The sequence below is a fragment of the Gorilla gorilla genome, chromosome 7 (assembly GCF_029281585.2).
Source record: "Gorilla gorilla gorilla isolate KB3781 chromosome 7, NHGRI_mGorGor1-v2.1_pri, whole genome shotgun sequence".
Lineage (NCBI taxonomy): Eukaryota > Metazoa > Chordata > Mammalia > Primates > Hominidae > Gorilla > Gorilla gorilla.
The window spans coordinates 101780645-101792522 of record NC_073231.2 but is presented as its reverse complement, the minus strand read 5'-3'; the positions used below and the strand labels follow the sequence as shown (position 1 = coordinate 101792522).

Here is an 11878-nt window from a genome sequence, read left to right as displayed (position 1 = left end):
CTTAAGAACACAGACGCTGTGACAGATTGCTTAGTTGAAATGCCAGCTCAGCCACTTACTAGTTATAGCACCAGAGGTAAGTTACTTCCTCTTTCAGTGCCTTCATTCCTTTTTCTTTTTTTTCTTTCTTTTTTTTTTTTTTTTTGTAAAATAAGGATCATAATAGCATCTACCCTCAAAGAGCTGTTTATCTGCTGTTTCCTGAATGCCTGGTAAGCAACAGCATCAGTGGGAGTTGGGCAGGAGGGAAGCAGGAAGGTCCTTTGGAGCATGCAGATTTGAGCCTCAGCACTTTTTACCCTAGCTCTTGAAATGCATCATGATTTCTGTTCAGTGGATGGTAAAGTTTATCTAGGTTATCTTGGAAAAATGGCAACAAAACTTAATTGGAATGGGCTTTCGCTACTAAGGACCACTCTGAAGTGTGTAGGTTGCTAGAAATCCTCCCGACTTAGCTTTTTTTGAATTTGAACCCAAGATGCGGCTGAAGCTATATGAGAGCTAGATGGAAGATCGCTGTGTAGCTGCCCTGTGAGAGCAGAACTGTCAAATGGTGAAAAAAGAAGTAGAAATGGCCCACCTATCTCTTGGGACTGTCACCCTCGAGATGATCATCGTAGGAGTCCTCCACCTCTCCGCAGATGTCCAAGAAGGAAAAGCTTCTCTCACAGGGGGAGTATCACAGATAGGAGAAACACAGAGATCACTGTCTTGGGAGAGAAATCACAAGCCATCCCGATCCTTCTCTAGGTCTCAGTCAGCTTAAGTTGAATGAAAGGAAATAGAAGACCAGTTTGCAAGAGAAGACCAGTTTGCAAGAGAAGTTGTATACAGGAAATAACTTCTTTGACAAGAGTATGTGCAGAAAACTCAAGTTTTGTTTGAGACTTCATAAGCATGGTACATTTTAAAGATGTTTTAACTTCTCAAATTTGTTTGCCTTTGGGAACAGTGACACACAAAGGTGCAATTCTCTGTGGTTTGAAATGGATTCTATGAAGCATGTAACACCAAGAATTGTTACTTTATGATGTTCCCTTAAGCAAAATCGAATTTGCTTTGAACTTTAGTTATGCGTAGACTGATAATAAACCTCTAAATTCTGCCTAGTAGAAATTTTAAAAAAAATACAGCAACAAAACTGGCAAAAATGGAACTAAGATTTACTTTTTTTCCATAGCTGTGATATAGTATGCAGCTATAGTTAAGCAAGTGGTAAAAGTTGCTGTGGAACACAAGCCAATGGATAAAAAGAAAAGCTGCAACATCAGACTAAATTAGAGGTTTTTGAGAAATCCAACTGATTTTCACCCTGGGAGAGGTTGCCAAGTTGGTATAGAATCTGTTAAATTTCAAATAAGTTTACCTTTACTTTAGGTCATAAGTTCTTTATGTAATTGCTATATATGAAGACATGGCTGTTTGTAACATTCTTCACTAGGAAATTTGAGATTTCAAAATACCAATGTCCTGCCAGTTTAAGGGTATTTTGTAGAAGTGAACTTTGAGTTACTATGCAAAAATTTGTTTTCATGCTGTCATTTGTAATATGTTTTGTGAGAATCCTTGGGATTATAGTTTTGGTTACAAAAAAAAAAGCTGTTTATGACAGTTGAATGAGTCACCAGTACACAGTAAACTCTCCCTGCATTAGCCATTGTATTTCAGCATTCTCTAGAGGGACAGAACTAATAGGATAGATGTCTGTATAAAGAGGAATTTATTAAGAAGTAGTAACTCACATGATCACAAGCTCCCACAATAGGCTCAGGAGCAAGGAAGCCAGTCCAAGTCTCAAAGCTGAAGAAACTAGAGTCCGCCAATGTTTGAGAGCAGGAAGCATCCAGCATGGGAGAAAGATGTAGGCTGGGAGGTTAAGCCAGTCTAGCCTTTTCACGTTCTTCTGCCTGCTTTTATTCTGGCCGCTCTGGCAGCTGATTAGATGGTGCCCACCCAGATTAAGGGTGGGTCTGCTTTTCCCAGTCAATTGACTCAAATGTTAACCTCCTTTGGCAACACCCTCACGGACTTACCCAGGAACAATACTTTGCATCCTCGAGCCAATCAAGTTGACACTCAGTATTAAACATCACAGCTATTATTGTCATATTCAGGGAAAAATTAGTAGCTCAGCATGACCTGCATCGGTGTGCCTAGTGGTGAGATTTCGAAGGTAGATTGTGTCTACCAGACCGATTTGAGAATGTCTTCTGTTGCATAGTTTTTAGTGTGGTCAGAGTTGCACTTTAGAAAGGTGTCTGTGGTATTGTCATCGGGCAAGGATTGGAAGTGAGGAAAAGTGAAGACAAGGAGAAAAGTTGTGAGGTTTCAGCATTATCACTGCAAGGTAGTGTAGGCACTCAATGATATTTACAGAATCACTGAATGACCCGATAAATTATATTCCAATGTGAACTTACAAAAGAGAAGCGGAACCACATGATATGGAAAAGAACGATGTGTTTATAATCGGGCTATTTTGTTAAATGCAAATGCAGGAAGCACCTAATATGTAATGTGTTAAACTTAAATCAGAACATAAAAAGGCTAGAGCCGATTTTCCCATAGACTCCAGGACTTTCTAGGTTGCCAGACTGATGGCAAGGACAAGAGCAGAGCCTCTGCCCGCACTCGTCTCAAGGGCACATTCCTTTCCAGTGCTCCATCAGGCCCAGCCAGTGCTGCCAGGCAGAGCAGGAATCGCCTCTGCTGGATTTGAGCCCATTGCTGCTTTCATCTTCTTCCTGGGAAGGGGGTGAGATCCTCTAGTCTCATCAGTCATTTGCTCCCTGTCAACAAGCCTGCTGCTAGAAGCCTGTGTGGCTCAGGTGGCTGCGGCAAGAAGTCCCTGTGGGGTGGAGGCTGTTTGGAGCCAGCAGAAGCCTCCACACCCAGCAGGTGCTTAGGAGCCACAGAGGAGAGGAAACAACTTAGACGCCTTCCCCTAAGAGGTGGTTTTACCAGAAGAGGGATGAACAGGCCGGAAGCCATCCCGCCAGCAAACCTCCTCCTGTCAGCTCCAAGCCGGACAAAACAAATGCGCTTTATCTGCAAGTAAGATTGGCTTCCGAGGGCCGATATATCATGCAGAGGCCTGGCGACTCCCTCCTGAGGAGCGTCATCTTCTCCCTTCTCGCAGTGCCCCAGTCCCTGTAGGTCTTCCCGCTAGCAGCCAAAAAAGTTCAAAAGAGCAGAGGATAAGAGATGTTCCTCTCTTCTCCCACTCATCCAACTAGGTCCAGGCCCCAGATCCCAGCCTGGCTTCAGGTGGGGGCAGCGGCTCCAGCCTCTCTGGTGTGCTTGCCAGGGCCCAGCAGCCAGGCCTGGCCAGCCAGGAATGGCTGACCTCCAAGTGCCTCGCTTCCCTCCGGTTGCTCCACCTAGGCGGCGCAGAAGAAGCTGGAATGCTGGTTGGCTTAGTGTTTGGGTCACTTTTCATCTCTGGTGGGAGGATCAGGGGAGTCAATGGCTCAATGGCTCAGCCTTGAGGATACAGCGGCACTGATCGTGGATTTTACTGGCATGGCTGGGGTTCCCACTGTGTGACAGCAGCCTGCCAATAGGTTAGGAGAAGAAGGTTAATATTGGGCTGGAAGCTGGAATTGGGAAAAGAAAGAAACTTAGGTCATTTTGAGCTCGTTCCTCATGATCCTAACATCCTTCTCACTCAGTCCTTATTCTGACCATGTCTGCCTGCCATTTAGGGATAGGAAAGGAGGAATTGAGAGTAATGGGAAGGAAAGGATAAAAACAGAGGCCAGAATAAAACAAGGGACATGAAAAAAGTGAGGGGAAGGAGGTTGAGGTTATTTGAATGAAAAGCAGTGGAACAGAAGATGCTGAAAGAACAGGGCTTCTGCTCTGCTGAACCCACTTTTTCATTTTCTTTGAAGTTCTTCTATTTCTTTTAATCTTGAACATTGCCCTGGTTTCAGAAATGCTTGGAAAATCCTTGTTGGTGGTGAAGCCTCTTTTCACATTGAAGGAGGCCAAACTTGCAACTGCCTCGGGAGAACATAAGCCTGTATTCCTGAATGTAAAGTCTCATGCAAAACTCTGGAGGATGTGGCTCCACTCATAGGATTGCAATTAGCCCTACTGGGAAACGACATGATGGATTGGAAAGTGTCCCAAATAGTTCTTGATTCAACACTACCCTTAGCAGGCTGCATGACATTGTACAAGTCACTTCGCTTCTCTGGGTCTCGGTGTTCTCAATTGCAAGATGACACACCAAATTATTTCTAAGATCCTTTGTAGCTCTAAAACTATATAATATTTGATCATATCTTTCATTTGTTTAAAAGCAATATAATACTTTGCCTACTAACTTCACCTAGCATAGCATGCTAGGTCCCCACTGTCCTCTCCAGCTGTATCTTCTCTTTTCCTCGTATTCTGTGCCCAACCCATTGTGAAGTACTCACAGTGAGTCTCTCTTGGTCCAGTCTTTGAACACAACATTCCCTCTGCTTGCAATGCCCACCCTTCTCTCCCCACCCGTATCTCCTATTTTTCCTTCAGGGCTCTGCCTTTTTTGGGAAGCCTTCTCTGGCCATATCCTTAACTTCAGCTGAGTGAAGTCTCCTATGTATTCTTAAAGCCTCTATGTTGACCCATATTTCACTTTGCAGAGAATATTATAATTGCTTTTCTGTCATTCTGCCTCATTAGATCTTGATCTCATTGAAGACATGAGCTGTCTCTTGGACTCTTATGCCTAGTTCTGTGCAATAACACAATGCATGCACCAATTAATTATTAAAGCTGACCTTAGAGCCCTTGTCCATATCTTTCTGAGTTTTTCTTTTCTTGGAAATATGTGGTAGAAATGTTTTCTTTAGTGAGAGAACCAAGGCAATGGGAGTGGCAGAAAATGGGCAATAAAGCAAATGTATTTGGACCCCAAAGGCTTCTGGATTCTGTTAAGGAACTGTATACACTCTTGGACTAAAGACATAAGGCAGCTTGTTTCGAGGATTTGGAATGCACAGCATTGACCTCAGCAGTCCTATCCCTTCAGGGAAAAGCACAATGCTGTTAACTGAGGCTAAAATGTAGAAAGACATTTAGAGAACTGAGCAAGACAAGATATCTGGGTACATTTTATGAATCACTTTTCTAATTTTTCAGTCACCGTGTTACTCATTCTCCCACCCATCTTAGTTCTTAACTACAGAAGCATCCAAAACATATAGTCAGACACTTATCCAAATCACAGCCTTCCCACATGATCCAAGAACAATGAACAAGACTTTGGAAGAACCTGGGGTGATTCCAAAAAATTGCAAGAGAGTCAAAAGGGCACATGCATGTCATTATTTACTGAGCAAATGGGAGGTAGAACTTTGGAAACACATGCTTATTAAAGGAAAAGTGAAAAATGGAGAAACACAGCAAGAAGGGGGAAAAATGACTTGAAGTCTACCTGCCCCTCCCCAAAGACAGCTACCACTCGGAGTTCAGCATGTTTTATTAACATTTTTTATGCACTTTCCCCCACCTCTGCTTTACTTTAAAATTAATTGTTTCCCTAGTATGCATATAACTTTCAATTTTAATTTTTTTTTTCTTTTTTGAGATGGAGTCTCACTCTGTCATCCAGGCTGGAGTTCAGTGGTGCAATCTTGGCTCACTGTAACCTCCACCTCCCTTGTTCAAGTGACTCTCCTGCCTCAGCCTCCTGAGTACTTAGGATTACAGGTGCCCACCACCACATCTGGCTAATTTTTGTACTCTTACTAGAGAAAGAATTTCACCATATTCACCAGGCTGGTCTCGAACTCCTGACCTCAAGGGATCTGCCCGCCTCGGCCTCCTAAAGTGCAGGGATTACAGGTGTGAGCCACTGTACCTGGCCACATATTTCTTATATAAATAGCAAACAGTGGAGACTACACAGAAGTGAAAAAAATTTGAGTTGTAATTGAATAAAACTTACAATCAGTTTAATAAGGAATGTGTCACCATTGTTGTTTTGCAAGAAAGAGGCATAGGTGAGTGGCTCAGTGAATGATCTGTGGAAAAATACGGTGCTCCTTTTCTAGAGTGAAAGTAAGCATTTCTGGAGCTAACTTGGGTAAACAGTGAGCTTATAAAAAGGGAAGAAAAAGAGTTTGTGTTTCCTGGCTTGACTTTCCCCAAGAGAAGGCAGGAGTCAGCCACCGTTCTTTTCCCCCTATTAGATCAGGCCACGTAGCCACCAACATTCGAGATTACTGTTGGTTGATTTCCAGTCTGAGGGTGAGAGACAGGCATAGAGACCCTGGGCCCGTGGACAGCACATCTCTCCTGCTGGGGACACGTGGAGGCAGAGTCACCTCAGACCTTCTGAAGTAGACATGTCTCTTTTCTTCTTCCACCAGGAGCTAGTCCACTTCTTCAGCTGTGATGGAGGTGGGCCCACAGCGCTTCTCTCCACAGAAGAGGCAGAGGGTAAGAGTGAGGGGACTTCTGCTTGCTCAGAGTGATTCCTTCACAGCTGCCAGAAATGCTGTGAAAGAAAGTTCCATTCAGGTAGACCCCTCGGCAAGGATTAACCGGTGCATGTGAGTTATTCACTAACACAGAAGCCATTCTAGACATGCATAGAAAATGTAAGAATGGAGGCTGGGTGCGGTGGCTCACTCCTGTAATTCTAGCATTTTGAGAGGACGAGGCGGGTGGATCACTTGAAGTCAGGAGTTCAAGACCAGCCTGGCCAACATGGTAAAACCCCGTTTCTACTGAAAAACACAAAAATTAGCCTGGTGTGGTGGCTCGTGTCTGTAGTACCAGCTACTTGGGAGGCTGAGGCAGGAGAATTGCTTGAACCCAGGAGGTGGAGGTTGCAGTGAGCCGAGATCACACCACTGCACTCTAGCCTGGGTGACAGAGCGAGACTCTGTCTCAAAAAAAAAAAAAAAGTAAGACTAGTAATAAAAGAGGATTTGGTTAAACTATAGGCAAAGAAGTCTTCCAAATACTTCCAAAATATGATTTGGAAGAATCTGAAAATGTCTGGTTAATATATAACCATGTGAAATGCCTCTTATTGTTGACTCTGTTATTGAGTAACAGAGCTGTGAATAGTTTTTCTTGTTTTTATTTTGTTTCGGAACTGTAAACTTTATCCCATATCCCTATTTAGGTATATCTGATTTATCTAAAAAAGAGTGAGGTGAAAGAAGAATTATAAATTGCTAATTCCAAGACTCATTAAAACAAAGGTGACAAAAGACTAGGTCTCCTGACAGGGCACATAAAATTAAAGGTTTTTCCCCCATAGCTGGAGAAAATCCTGCTGTTGTGTGTTAGAGAATTTTTAATATAAAAAATGACTCTATCAAGAGAGAATATGATTAGAATAAAAGTTTAAAATCTGCTTTCTTTTTAATATGATATTTTAAAAATATAATAGTAAAAAGCAGAGATGTACAGTTATATAAAAATAATACATGCAGTTAAGTTGCAGATGCTTGGGTGATTTCTAAGCATTTTAGGTAGCATTATCAAATATTTTCCTAATAAGACAAATGGGAAGAGAAATTTTTTTATGGGGGGCATGGAGAGGAAGAAGGGAAGGACTGAGATGTCATTTTGGAACAGAATGCTTCTTAGGTGACAATAGGTTACATTTCCAACCCTGATTTCCTGTTACATGTTCAACCCTCTTCTGAGTTCCAAAATGTGTTTCATTCAGATAACATTTATTGAGTGCCTAATATGTGTCCATCAGATTTAAGGCTGCATTCTGAATCTCCTGTGTATCCAAAGACATATTTTACATCAGAGGGGGAAAACGATAAATATGTATTATTTTCCTGCCCATCCCTGTTAGATGCACCTCCAAATCTGTTCTTTCTCCTGTTTGGCCATCTAGCTAACAGAACACGTGCACCCTGCCTCCCAGGCTGGGAACCTTGCTCTCTGTTTCATTTCCTCTTTTACTTACCACATTGTAGTCGGTCACCAAACCCTGTTGAGACTGCTCTCATCTGTGTTTTGCCTCTCATCTCCATCTTCTTGAACTCTGCGTTGAAAAAGACTGTTACCATCTCTAATCTGAATTATTGCATTTGCTTTCTAGCCTCATCTGAGTTCATTCCCTTCAACATTACAGCCAAGGAGTTTGCCTCTCACAAAGTAGATCACATTATCTTTCTGCTTACATTTCTGTAGGCTTAAATACCTGCAGTCTAACTTTCAGCTGTGCTCTGTCTCTGGAAAAGCACCATTTTAAAATGATTTGTCTTTTTTCCTATCTTTCCCTGACACTCCACTGGAGCATTTTGAGGACAGGGCCATGTGCTTTCATATTTGTATCCTTCACCCGCAGCCCAGCAGCAAGTGAGTGCTCAGCAGCTATTTGCTGAATAGGACCGACTTAGGAATGGGCACAAGGGAAGAGGATAGACGTAGGAGAATAGAGGGAGCCACTTCTCTTCCCAGGGGTTGGCAAAGCTCTTCACTAATCTTTTCCCCCATGTTATTCCACTGCTCCCCTTATTCTGTCAGGAGTGGCAAAGGAACTTGACCCCACCATGCAATAAGTCTTCCTGATAAGCTGATAAGTATGCTGAAGTGTGTAATTCCACTTATAGAACTTTTCAAAGGCACAAAATTATAGTGATAGAGAGTCGATCAGTGGTTGGCAGGGTTGTTGAGGGATAGGGTTGAGGGAGGGTATGACTATTAGGTGGTAATGTGGAATTTTTCTTGTGGTGATGGAATAGTTCTGTATGCCAACTGTGGTGATCTTTACGTGAATCTGTACATGTGATACAATTTATAGAACTGTATATACATTAAAAACTGGTGAAATCTAATTAAGGTCTATACTGAAGTTAATAATACTGTACCAACATCAATTTCTGAGTTTTGAAAATAAGATTTTTTCATTGGAGGTAGCTGAGCAAAATATATACAGACACCGTACTATTTTTGCAACTTCTTGTGAGTGTGAGTCTTAAATTATTTCCAAATAAAAAGGTATAGATAGCCAACTCTCATTATTTGTGTTAGCTATGATCTCTGAAGTCTCTATGAACATTGAATTAATGAATACTGAACCATTGCTCCTAGGAGATGTACAGGGCTAGATTCCTGCAGCAAGCCTTTGGCCACAACATTTTTGTCAACTGATCAATATATAACCTTGTTTTGTGCGTATTTCTGTTTAAATATTTAACATCTACTTAATATCTGTTATTGATTTATTAACACTGAACTCACAGGCAGCACTACTATAACTCATGCCTCAATGAAGCTTATCTAATACATGTATTTTCTCTGTAAGGCACATCACACAGCCTTCTAAAATTTAGGAACACTGGACAGCTCTTCAATACTATGCATGGGCCCATTTTAAACAATGAAACCACAAACAAAAGCACAAAAATGTGAACAATATGGCACTAAATAAACCACCAAAAGGACATGTTTACAGTATGACAGTATGGGAGCTGATATTATACAATAAGGCAGACTGTTGCCTTGTTTTAACTCAGCTGAGACTCTATTCATCAAGCAACTCAAATTGCCTGTATTCATCAGGCATCTCCTGCTCTGCACATGTCCACAAATGACCATGAAAGAACTGTTTTGATTTTAAGATTACAAATAAATTTTAGTGAGTAGGTAAATTCACAAATACAGATTCTACAAATAATGAGAATTGTCTGTACATGTCTATATATGTCCATATATGCATATGTGCACATATGTGTACTGTATTATTTTTGCAACTTTAAGCTACCCCGTTTATGCTATTTCTTATAGTAGCAAGAATGGACTAAGACCACAGGATGAGGATAGTGGGAAGGCATTCTAGGTATTCTTGAAGTCATACTTCCCAGCTTGCTGACTGTCTAAAAAGCCCTCCCTGATAACATTATATTTGAGTGCTCTGTTAATAAAGGCTAAGAATGTACATAGTTCTGTGAAAAGAATTATGTATATAGTTCATATATTATATATGTGTGTATATATGATGTATATATGTATATCTTTTTATATGTCATGGTGACTGCAGAAGAGGCTGGAGCTCAAATTTATGTAATGATATACATATTGTGTAATAAAACTAAATGTCATCTCAATGGGAAAAACAATGTCTGACAAATTGACATAAGAATCGCTCACATTTTCTTTGTAGTTTAGATATTTGCAGCTTTTTCTGAATTATGGGATTTTTTTTGTCTAAACTTTAACTGCTATGCAAAAGGGTAGCTTTTGTCAGCATTATTCAGAAGGCCATTTTTTTGTTTGTTTGTTTGTTTTTTTGTGTGTGTTTTTCCTGAGACGGAGTCTCTCTCTGTCACCCAGGCTGGAGTGCAGCGGCACAATCTTGGCTCACTGCAACCTCCGCCTCCCGGGTTCAAGCAATTCTCCTGCCTCAGCCTCCAGAGTAGCTGGGACTACAGGCGCCCACCACCACGCCCGGCTATTTTTTATATTTTTAGTAGAGACGGGGTTTCACCATGTTGGGGAGGATGGTCTCCATCTCTTGACCTCGTGATCCACCCACCTTGGCCTCCCAAAGTGCCAGGATTGCAGGAGTGAGCCACCGCGCCCGGTTGCCATGCTGGTTTTTCAGCCATCAGTCACTGCTTTTTATGCCCCTTTCTGTTTCGAACTCATAGTTAAATGTCTGAGCTTAAGTGCACAATTACCCTAACTCCAGCTTTTCCTTCCAATGACACACACGTGTGGTGTGTGTGTGTGTGTGTGTGTGTGTACTCTTCACCTAGTATAAGTGTATGTATACAGATAGTATGCTATGGCCTGAATGTCTGTGTGCTTCCAAAGTTTGTATGTTGAAATCCCAACCCCTAAGGTTAGGAAGTGGGGCCTTTGGGGAGGTGATTAGACTATGATGGCGGAGTCCTCATGTATGGGATTAATGCTCTTGTGAAATAGGATCAAGGTAACCCATTCATCCTTTCCACCATGTGAGCATACAGGGAGAAGGCATTGCTTATGAACTAAGAAGCAGGTCCTCACCAGACACTGCATTTACCAGCACCTTGATCTTGGACTTTCAGCCTCCAGAATTTCAAGAAATAAATTTCTCTTGTTTGTAAGCTACCCAGTTTATGCTATTTCTTATAGCAGCCCAAATGGACTAAGACCATAGGATGAGCAGAGTGGGAAGGCATTCTAGGTATTCTTGAAGTCATACTTCCCAGCTTGTTGACTGTTTCAAAAGCCCTCCCTGATAACATTATATTTGAGTACGCTGTTAATAAAGGCTAAGAATATACATAGTTCTGTGAAAAGTAACAGCTGTTTCTCCTCCTCATTGGAACTGTGTGCCTTTAACTGTTAGAAAAGGTGGGGTTTTAAAGATCCCGAGAGGAATCCTATTTCTTGCTATTATTAGGAATTACCAGAGCTCTTTCCTGCCCATACTGGGAACGGTCTTTTAGTGATGGTGAGTGAGAAGCTCATTTTGACAGTCTGGAATGACCCTTCTCATACTTGGTATCTATAACCATTATACTCTCCATTATGAGTAAATTGCTTTCCTTGACTTTGGCTTCTCTCTAATCCCTTGTAGGCATATGCTAGTTCTGGAACTCTTAAAGAGTCTCTGGTTAGTGTATTTCTGAGAAGTTAGATAAGGCCAAGCTTTAGTTAAGCTCCACATAGCCGAGTGACATAGAACTGTTTTTGGCTGAAAGCCCTTTAATTTTCCAAGTGTTCAAATGGAATCATTTGAAATGTAAAATGTATGAACATCTTTCCTCTGAATGAAATGGTACGCTTTTTCTTGGCTTAATTTCCTCTAGACATAAAAATTAAGACTCGCCAGTACCAGGGATCAGTAATGTTGTACATGTTGCCAGACTTACAGATTAGATAAGCATTTTGGTTTCCAGTAGTGTTTTCATGGAAT

General features: G+C 41.5%; 1 pseudogene; it reads left to right on the top strand.

The window, feature by feature from the left end:
* Positions 1-312: 312 nt before the first annotated feature.
* Positions 313-766, top strand: LOC109027939 (serine/arginine-rich splicing factor 3-like; annotated as a pseudogene).
* Positions 767-11878: the final 11112 nt, after the last annotated feature.